This window comes from Panthera tigris, chromosome D4 (assembly GCF_018350195.1).
Source record: "Panthera tigris isolate Pti1 chromosome D4, P.tigris_Pti1_mat1.1, whole genome shotgun sequence".
Lineage (NCBI taxonomy): Eukaryota > Metazoa > Chordata > Mammalia > Carnivora > Felidae > Panthera > Panthera tigris.
The window spans coordinates 63,945,683-63,956,556 of record NC_056672.1 but is presented as its reverse complement, the minus strand read 5'-3'; the positions used below and the strand labels follow the sequence as shown (position 1 = coordinate 63,956,556).

Genomic DNA, 10,874 nt, shown 5'->3' with positions numbered 1-10,874 from the left:
TTTTATAACTAATTTAGTTGTAATTTAGTTATATTTTGTAAAATATTTTATTGGGCCAAATATTGTAAGTTTATAAAAATGAAAATAACTCAGCAAATATAAGAGCAGAAGGCAAGCTAACTGAAAATAAATATGGAGAATTTGTGTTCAAAATTATCATAAGTTTTACTTTATGGACCTGAAGTAGTGTTGGACTTTGTTAGGGAAGTATAGAAAATTTTGTATAGTTTAGTATGAACCTGTGCATAATGCATAAAGCCCCCAGTTAGACTTATGGTGCCTGAAATTGCAGTATGGTGGGTCTAGGTGTTCTGGAAGCAGTAAGAATTTATTTCTGTCTTTACATTTTCTATGCCATGACAATTCCAAAGAAGTGGAAAACAAAAAGGACTAGTAATGGATCAGGATGTATAGAAATAGGACAAGGGGACAAAGAAAGGAGAATAAAAGGAAAAACTAGGGGAGGACACATAGAATACATGAGAGGAAGTAAAAAAAATGGACAAGGGAAAATAGAAGGAACAAGGAAGAAAGATGATAAAAGAAGATCATCATGTTATTGGGAGGGAGAGGAGGTATTATTGGGAGAAGAACAGATGAAAAGAAAGAAAACAGTAGGAAAAGGAGAGAAAAGAAAAAGAAAAGGAGAAATACATAGAAAAGAAACAGAAGTCTGAAGATGGAAAACAGTCATGATTTACAAATATTTTCTATTTTTATTCAAATAATATTCAAAATATTATATATTTTTAGTTTAATGAAACCTTACAAGGTATCTATAAAATATAATTTAATAACCAAATTGTATAAATAAAGTAAAAAAAATTAAGAAAGACATTAATATATGCCAAGGCCAGTTTTCTGATATAATGTAACATAGTCCTTGATTTATTTAGGATGGCAGTTTTGTTTTGTTTTTTGTACACTACAACCTAATAATTAATAGCCGAAAATACTTCTGTATAGCTTCTTAGGTTTATAAACTTGTAACAATGCCTATTTTGCAAAAACTCTAATAATTGTTAAAGGAGAAACTAAAAATAATACTCTTAAAATTTTACTGAGAGATTACAAAATTTTCTCAATAGAAATAAAAATAGTTTAGGATGAACAAAAACAGTGTCTTTAAAAAATTGGGCATATAAAAAGTATGGAATTTCTTTGGTATAAGAACTTATAAAGGACACTAGGGAATTTGAGGTCTTTGGAAACTCTCAGGTGAGTCACACAAAGGAGGAATATATATGTTTTATGTCGTTAGTAAGTAAGAAATACACATTTTTCAGTTGTGGAAAGTATCTATGGTTCCCATACAATTTGAACTCTCTGAGAATAAAATAAAGAAGGATTTGTTATGTTTATATGTTCTCCTTGTTGACTGTGTTTGTGACTGCTTCTAAAATGATCGAATGGTCACCTAGCAAGTGTCTCTTCAGGCAGCACTTAGACAACCCACCTGGATGCCAACATATAGCCCAGATATTTTAAAAATAAAAATAAAAATAAACACATTAAATAATACCATGTGTCAGATAGAAGGAAGAAGAGCATTTTGGCTAGTTTATGATTAGAAATTCAACTAGCAGCTGGATATTTGGGTCATATTGTTGTGATCAAATAATTAACTGCAGAATGTACACATTTTCCTTCCAAAAGATTTTGTGTTTCTATGAAGGAGATGAACTGATAACAGTTAACAAATTTTTTGGCTACTTGTACCTGATAAATAAGTTATTTACTTCAATATTTTATAAACATGAATGATTCAAATTTAAATGGCTGCACTTTTAGTGTTTTCAAAAAATTTCACCTGATTTAAAGTTTCCCAACACTCCATTGAATCATAGACCTGCATTCTATATCTGATTTATCAGTGGCAATCTAAAGGACCAGAAATGTGCAATTATACTCAAGTTTACCCTATCTTTTTTTGAGTATAGTTTACACACGATGTTATATTAGCTTCAGGTGTACAACATACTGATTCAACACATCTCTGTATACTACTCTATACTCACAACAAGTGCAGCTACCATCTGTCACCATACAATGATATTACAGTATCATTGACTATATTTCCCATGCTGTACCTTTTATTCCCATGACTTATTCATTCCATGACTGAGAGCCTCTATCTCCCACTCCCCTCTACCCATTTTGTCCATCCCTCCACCTCACTTCCCTCTGGCAACCATCAGTTTGTTCCCTGTATTTGTAAGTATGATTCTGCCTTTTGTTTGTTTATTCATTTATTTTATATTTTAGATTTCACAGTTGAGTGAAATCTTTACTTTTGAGTTATTGTGTGACTTGACTTTGTCTTTAATTATCATCAAAAATTTTGTTCATTTGCTTTCATAAGAACATACTTTCTTCTGTGGTACAGATATAAATCTTGAAAAATACATCAGCATTTTACATAATTATCTTGGAAAGATATTAAATGCTTATTAGTATTGCATTAGTACTGGCATTATTTTCTTTAGTTCAGCTTTTTATTGAACAGGTTCCAGAAGAGGTTTAGTCAAAAAGATCAAAGTACGTGTCATCAACAGACTCCTCTGATTCTTCTTTCTTTGCTTCCACTTCCTTCTTCTCAGCTGGGGCAGCAGTGGTGGAGGAAGCGGAATCTCCTGCTGGTGCAGCACCAGCTTCTGGGGCAGGTCCACCAGCGCCTACATTGCAGATGAGGCTCCGATGTTGACATTGGCTAGGGTCTTTGCCAACAAGCCTGGCCAGAAAGGTTCAACATTTACCCACGCTGCTTTAATGAGAACGTTGATCTTACCCTCCATAACTTTCACCTCATCTGACATGGAGGATGAAGGCCAAATAGATGCATTGAGCTCCAAGATGGAGACCATGACACCAGCAAGTGCTGAGTGGGCACTGCCAGGCACAGTGCTAATCACAGTGGGATGAAGTGTGGGTCTCAACCCAATGCGGCCTTATATTCCTTGGAAGGACCAAGCACCTTAGCAGCAGCTGAAGAAAGCTGCCATTAGCATTATTTTAAGAGCTAAACTGTAAAGAAAAATAATTTTTACATAAAATAAAAGAGCAATATTTTACGTGAAAAGCTTTTAAAGACTGTATGTCATCTAGGATAGTATAGACATTAAATTGATGACTGTTGCACTCGGTAACATAGTAAATGTTAACTGGCTCTCAAAAATTAAAAAAAAAAAAAAAAAGTAGACTTGACTTTAAACCAGTGTCCATAAATGTTCTTACCCTAGCAGATTTCCTGAAAATGGAGTTGGGGAAGAGAGGTGCATAATTGGTTCCAGTGAGCTGATACAAGCTAGCTTCAGTGGATCATTGCTTATACTGAAGTAATGTTTGGAAGACACAACATAAACTGTATATAATAGAGGATAATATTCATTAAATCAAGCAAAATATACTGGTTTCAAAATTACACTATTTTATTACAACTATAGATTTCAAAACTGATCATCAGTTAAGTAAATAACTCATTCTAATGTAATACTTCCTTCAATATATTCACTTTATATTTTATCGATAGACTCAATACTTGCCACTCTCCCTGGGTGTATCTGAGTGAACTATCAGTTCTGTAATTTATTTACCTGTCTCAACTGTATGTCAATCTTCCTATATAGTCTGAACAGATTTTTCTTGGCTGTTTTCCTTTAATTGTCCATGTTTATATATATTTCTAAGGTATAAACAATGTGTTTCTAATGTGTACTTAATACACATATAGCTAATTTATATCCACTGTACACATATCTCTATTTATCCATACTCATACTAATATCTATGCTTATTCCATCTCCTCTGGTTTATCGATATCTAACCATTTGTTATAATAATGTAAATCTTTGTTTATAATTCACAATTTGAGCTAAATGACTTAAAAAATAATTGGACACATTTAATGTATAAATATGAATTGATTTCTACCAAAATACAAATATTAGCATTAGATTTATTTTTCTTGTTTTCATAAAGGGAAAAAGTTAAATACCATGAAGACTCTAGGCCCTTAACGTGGTTGGTCAGAGAATGCTAATGAAGTTAAAAGGAAAGTCAAGTTTCTGATGCAGAAGATTAATTGCCAAATCCACAGTTTAGTTTTTTGATGGTTACTTACATGGAGTTAAAGGTCTAGCTGAAGATAAAAATCCAAATATTTCTATCTTCTACCAATTGTATTCTTCGTAATTCCTTAATAATTTTAGATAAGTTTTAATAAAATATGAAAATAAAACAGGACAATATATATGAGGGAAAAAATAGAAGTCTACATTTCAGGCCAAGTAAAAAAGAAGAGGTAAAATGAAGGTTAAGACAGAAGAGTAACTATGATTAACCACTTTTGTTAAGACAAAAAAAAGGTTATATGTGTTTCTTTTAAAGGAAATTATCATTACATTTCCCAATTCAAAAATATAACTTCATTGTCTTAATTAGGGTAGATTTCCTTAGAAAACTTGTATTCAAGTATTTCCTTCGAATTAAATATTACCACATAATTATTTGTTTATATAAGTTTGTACTTAATAGTTTCAATTATATGTCATGGCAATGTTTTTCATACAATATTTATTATCTTAGTCCTAAAACTTGATAAACACCAGCAAAACCATACTACTTTTCCTCGGTAAGAAAGTGAGAAATGACATTTGCAGAGATGAAAATAATTTCCTATATCTCTAAAAAAGTTACTTTTCATTGTGATCAGAAATATTTCTAGTAAGCACCTTTGAGAAATATAAAAATGTTTTTTCCAGGTTATTCTCTTGCCCTTTGATGCCATGCATTTGGTATATAGCAATGAGAAGCTTATGGGACCTGTGAAAAACGCTAAGTTCAGTAATGTGTGCCTAATAATAAAATTGGAAGGCCTTTAGAAACACGTGAGGTTAAGACAGAATTGACTCCAAAGAACACTATGAAATACAGTGATAAATTTTCATCTTCCACTTTTATTTCTTCATGCTCCTTTGATTCTCTCTTCTCCATATAACTCTCTCTTTCTCTTATAGACTGCTGAAACATTACATGGGAATTCTGTTCTTCAATCAGATAATTCTTTCTGATTTTAGTATTGGCCATGGAGGGATTAGAACATGGTAGAAAGAGCCCTGAGCCTAGAAGTCATCCTGTACATCATGTGCACATTTAGAGGGACATTAAAAGTGATACAATACATAGGACAAATTTAGGACTGAAAGAAAAAATGGACACAAAATTGAGCAAACTCTGCAATTCTGGGTATGAGAGAAGAAAGCATACCCATTTTGTGGGGCAGTTGCTTAGTGCATAGCAACGTCATAAACCATTAACTACAACACCATACCATGAAGGATGGCCTCATGTAACAAGTGAAGCTCAACTGGCAGTAAACATCAGAGGATTCAATGAAATAATTTTGTGTCTTAAAAGGCCTTAGAATATGGTCACACAGAATCCAGGAACAGATGGTACTGTGTAGTGCAGGTTGGCAGAAAGTCCTTTCAAGGAATTGTATCAGTATATATCATGCCTCAAGTCAACTCAGTGGGTTTAAAGAAAAAATTTTGATTACTTGGAAGGATAGTAAGAAAATTGGCAAGGCTGTAGTTCAAAAACAACCAAAAATGCCTGGGAGGTTCTCTAGGTATGGATGAAGATCATTAAGTAATTTAAAAATAAACTCTAGGGAAGAACAACCAGTTGGAATCAGCAAGAACAACTATTTAGTTCTGATCTTAGAGAATGGAATAAAAACTATTTAACCTACAGTTGTAAGACAAAATATATGACCCTAGGTAAAATTTGAGTATCTGTTAATATTGAATAATTGCAATATTTGGGTAATATTTTTACTTAAAATTTTATTGTTTGATTCAAAATTAACTGTGTCTTTTTGTGCCTATGTGTGGAAAATCTAGTGATCTTAATTTAATGACAGCTGCATGTGAGAGCTAGCCTTGTGCATCGCACCAGGCCTGAATCTGCAAGAGAAGACAACTTTAGAGAGAAGAATGTAGGTAGAGGTTGGGAGACAAACAGTCCCAGGTATCTGTATGGCATAAGTCTATATCTGAAACCAATTTCCTTAAACTGTTAATTTTTAATAATGACATGAGACAGACTAATCCCTTGATTTGTGTAGAGCATTGCCATATATGTAGCCCACCACGAATTATAATTTCTAGTCTGTGGCATTCAGTGAAGGGTAACCTGCCATAATATTTGAAGTTTATACATCTGAAAGACAAGCAGACATTTTTATTTTTATGTCTATTTTTTATTATCTTTTTAAGTTTTTATTTATTTTGAGAGAGTGCAAGCAGGGGTAGGGGCAAAGATAGAGGGGGACAGAGGATCTGAAGCAGGCTCCACACTGACAGCAGAGAGCCCAATGCGGGGCTCAAATTCATGAACCGTGAGATCAGGACCTGAGCCAAAGTCAGGCTCTTAATTGACTGAGCCACCCAGGTCCCCCAAGCAGACTTTTTTTTTTTTTTAATAAATTCCAGTTTGAACTGTAATTTGACTTTACGATAGCACTCATTTCATTTTCATTATTAACTTTTAAGTTCTGGAAGAGTTAAGCCTTCTTTATTTGTCTAAGAAATGAATTATGTCACTCCAAATGATTGTGTCCCATGATGGATGAATGGATAAAGAAAATGTAACACACACACACACACACACACACACACACACACACACACACACACACACACTGGAATAGTATTCAGCCATATAAAAGAAGGAAATCCTGTCATTTGTGACAACATGTATGATCCTTAGGATATTATGCTAAGTGAAATGTCAGGCAGAGAAAGACAAATACTATATGATCTCATTTATATGTAGATTCCCAAAAAGCCAAACTCATAGAAATAGAGAGTAGGGACACCTCAATGGGTGATCTCAATGATCATGACATGGAGCCCCATGTCAGGCTCCACACTGAGCATGAAGCCTGCTTAAGATTCTCTCTCTCCCTCTCTCCCTCTCCCTCTCCCTCTGCCCTTCCCCAACTCGTGCTCTCTTGCTCTCTCTCAAAAAATAGATAAAATATAATTAATCACATACCATACCATACCATACCATAAATATGGAGAGTAGAATGGTGGTTGCCAGAGCTGGAAGGTAGGAAAAACGGGGAAATGTTGCTCAAATTGTATGAACTTCCATTTATAAGGCAAAAAAAGTTCTGGAGTACCTAAATACACAGAATCATGACTATCGTTAACATGCTGTGTTATGTATTCTGTACTTGCTAAGACTGTATCCTAAATGTTCTTACTGCAAAAAAATAAAGTAGTTATATTAGGTAATAGATGTGTTAACTTTTTGTGGTAATCATTTCACAATGTATGTGTGTATCAAATTATGTACATCTCAAATTTATACAGTGTTGTATGTAAATTATATCTCAATAACACTAGAGTGAAGAAAAGAATGAATACTAAAAACAAATATCTGAACTGTAACCTAGATTTTGGTAGCACATTCTGAATTCTTCATGTCCCCATTCAGGAAGCATAGTGTATAATTCCTTTTTCAGAAGGGTTGGCTAGAAGAGGGGAAGTGGGACATAAACTTATATTTATTGCCTGAGATTTTTACTTTATCAGTCTCTAATAGTAGCCATTACTCTGCTAATAACATAGTTGTACAGTTGAGGCTGAAATTTTATTTCCTGGGAATTTATGGTTTGTAGTGTTAATATCCAAGCTTATGAAACCTATATACTATGCCCTGAAGCTCATGAGTTTGGGGTATAAGGCAGTGCTTTGTCCTGGTCATATCTTAAATGGGGATGGAGTTGACAGTGGCTATACCTAGTAATGTGCAGTTTTCTGGTGAAATTACTTTTTATTTAATTACTCGTCCCTGCCTCTTTACTACATTTTAATACCAAGAACAAAATGAGGTCCCAAGGCCAATTCCCAAAGGGTAATATTTTTATTAATATAGAAAACAATCCTGGTAATTGTCAGAGTTATGGGGTCTAGGAGAGAAGTTTTGACTGCTTGCTTTTCCTTGTATGTATTTCAGGAGGTGTTAAATCAGAAGATTCTATATTTCCTTTTAAAAATCATATGTAATTGGTAGGAAAACATTAAGTGACAGCCTAAGAGAAAAGTCCGTTCTCTTTAGAGCATGGGTGAATGAGAGCTCATTGAGATAGAAGGTGTCTTAAATGTCACTTCAGGGAGTGACCTGCTTCAGGTCATAGAGGACATATGACCCTTGCTGGCCGCTAGTACCAGAACACTAAGAAAGAAGACATAAATTATAGAATGAGACCATGAAGGCAGATTCTTTGTTCACATCTCCTTGGAAGCATTTCTAGTTCTTTTTAATAGAATATAGATTCTTGTGATAATATAAAGATTTATTGTTTCTAAACAAGAAAGATCTATAGCAAAGTCTGCGTTGAACAAGAGCTTTCATTATGAAACTTTTATAAAACTCTACCCTGGCACAAGGGTTTAGGGGTCTCACTTTGTCTGATCCTGATCATTGTTTGTTATAAGAGGAAAAAGCATGTTTTTTTAGAGTCTTTAAGCCAGATTCAGTGGGCTATAATTCTCTGATAAACCACGATGAAGATAGGGATAGAGAGGAAGGGAAAAGTCTAATAATATAGTTTAAAATCTTGAAACATATACCCAAATAACAATAGCCTGAAATTTTTATAATTCATGGTAAGAAATGTAAAGCATGATGGTTAAAAGTATTGAAGCCAGAAGGCAGCTACACATTCCTAGCTGTTTGAACTTTACCTGGTTACTTATCTCCCTTTTCCTCAATAAGTGCATTTGTGCAATGAGAATAAGAATGATAATAAATACTAATTCTAATGATAACATTTATTTTATTGCATTACAAAAATAATCAAATTAATACATAATGTCATAGACTCTGGGTCTAAAGTTCTCTCTTGTCTCGAAAGAGAGCGGACGCAGGATGAAAAGTGAGACAAGGCTAATGTCTGGGAAAAGACAAGAGCCCCGAATAAGGGTTCTGGTCCCATTTTTATTAGGATCAGAAGGCTTACAAACATGGTGATGGATGTGCACAAAGAGACAATGAATCTGTGATCATTAACTTGTGGATGTGAAGGAAAGGGGATCTTGAAGATATTCGGGGTTAGGGGGTTGGGTTAATACAAAACAAAATCCTGAAGGTGTTTTCAGTGGACATGAGGCACCACCTCTGTTTATCTTAGCTAGCCTAGGGGATGAGACAGGTAGGACATGTGACTTCAGGGTTGACAAGACACCTTTCTTTTGTTAATCATCTCCCCTCTGGGCAACTTCGCTCTATAGCTCACAGCTGCAGTCTGTAGCCCAATTTACCTGTTTACCTAACTTGGTCCTTCCTTCCTGTGAAAGCAGCTTTCTGCTATAGTACTAAATTGGGGGACACTTCCACCCTGAATACCTAATCTTGTTTATTTCCTATACCTATGTTCTATATTGGGGCCTTTGCCCCTCCATCTCTATCTATACTGGGGCTTCTGCCCTGCCTTCCTATACTTATTTACCTAATCTTGTTTACCCAAACTTGGGTGTGAGCATCCTATGGCTTTGTACTTCTTTATACCTTGTTAACTCATTGGTGTAAGCCCAGGGGATTCCTAAGCTTATTTCCCCCATGTGTATAGAACAGTACACATAATAAACACTCATTAAACATTGGCTGATATTCAATGTATCCTCTGTTCCGGCATTGTGATAGGTATGTTTCTATTTATTGTAGCTGATTTAGTTTTAAAGTAACCCTGAAAATGACACTTAGTATCCATACATTTTTCACATATGGAAAACTGTTGTTTACAAATTGCAAGTTAATGTATACTCATTATACCAGGTCAGGGTTTGTATGCAAAATATCTAAACAAGTAGTAAAACTCAAAAGATCTGAGTGGGGCTCCTGGATGGCTCCCTTGGTTAAGCGCCGACCTCGGCTCAGGTCATGAATGATCTCACAGTTTGTGAGTTTGAGCCCCGCATTGGGCTCTGTGCTGACAGCTCAGAGCCTGTAGTCTGCTTCGCATTCTGTATCTCCCTCTCTCTCTGCTTGTCCCCTGCTCATGCTCTGTCTCTCTCTGTTTCTCAAAAATAAATAAACATTAAAAAATTTAAAAAAATAACTCAAAAGATCTGAGCAAACATCTCACTAAAGATAATATATAAGTGGAAAATAAACATATGAAAAAATACTCAACATCATTTTTAGGTAAATGCAAAGTAACACAGCAGTTATCTATTAGGATGGCTAAAATTCAAAACTCTTAGGGGCGCCTGGGTGGCTCAGTCAGTTGAGCATCCAACTTTGGCTCAGGTCATGATCTCGCAGTCTATGAGTTCAAACCCCATGTCGGGCTCTGTGCTGACAACTCAGAGCCTGGAGCCTGCTCCCGATTCTGTGTCTCCCTCTCTCTCTGCCCCTCCCCTGTGTGCGCTCTCTCTCTCTCTGTCAAAAATAAATATTAAAAAATTTTTTTAAATAAAAAAAATTCAAAACTCTTAAAATACCAGCTGATGTCACAAATATGGAGCAGCAGGAACCCACCTTAATATCTGGTGGGAATGTGAATGGTACAGCCACTTTGGAAGATCTCTGACAGTATTTTATAAAGCTAGCCATATTCTTACTATATGATCCAAAAATCAAGCTCCTAGATATATACTTAACTGATTTGAAAACATATCCAGGGGCACCTGGGTGACTCAGTTGATTAAGCATCTCACTTTGGCTCAGGTCATGATCTCACGGTTCATGTGTTGGTACCCCATGTTGGGCTGTGTGCTGACAGCTCAGAGCTGTTATGCCCAGAATTCGTGATCCCCAAAGACCACCAGGGAGCCGAGTGTGATGCAAAAGCAAAAGAG

The 10,874-nt window shown here is 35.1% G+C and overlaps 1 pseudogene; it reads right to left on the bottom strand.

Moving 5' to 3' along the window:
* Positions 1-2,520: 2,520 nt before the first annotated feature.
* LOC102966860 lies at positions 2,521-2,864 on the bottom strand (annotated as a pseudogene).
* Between the last annotated feature and the right edge of the window lie 8,010 nt (positions 2,865-10,874).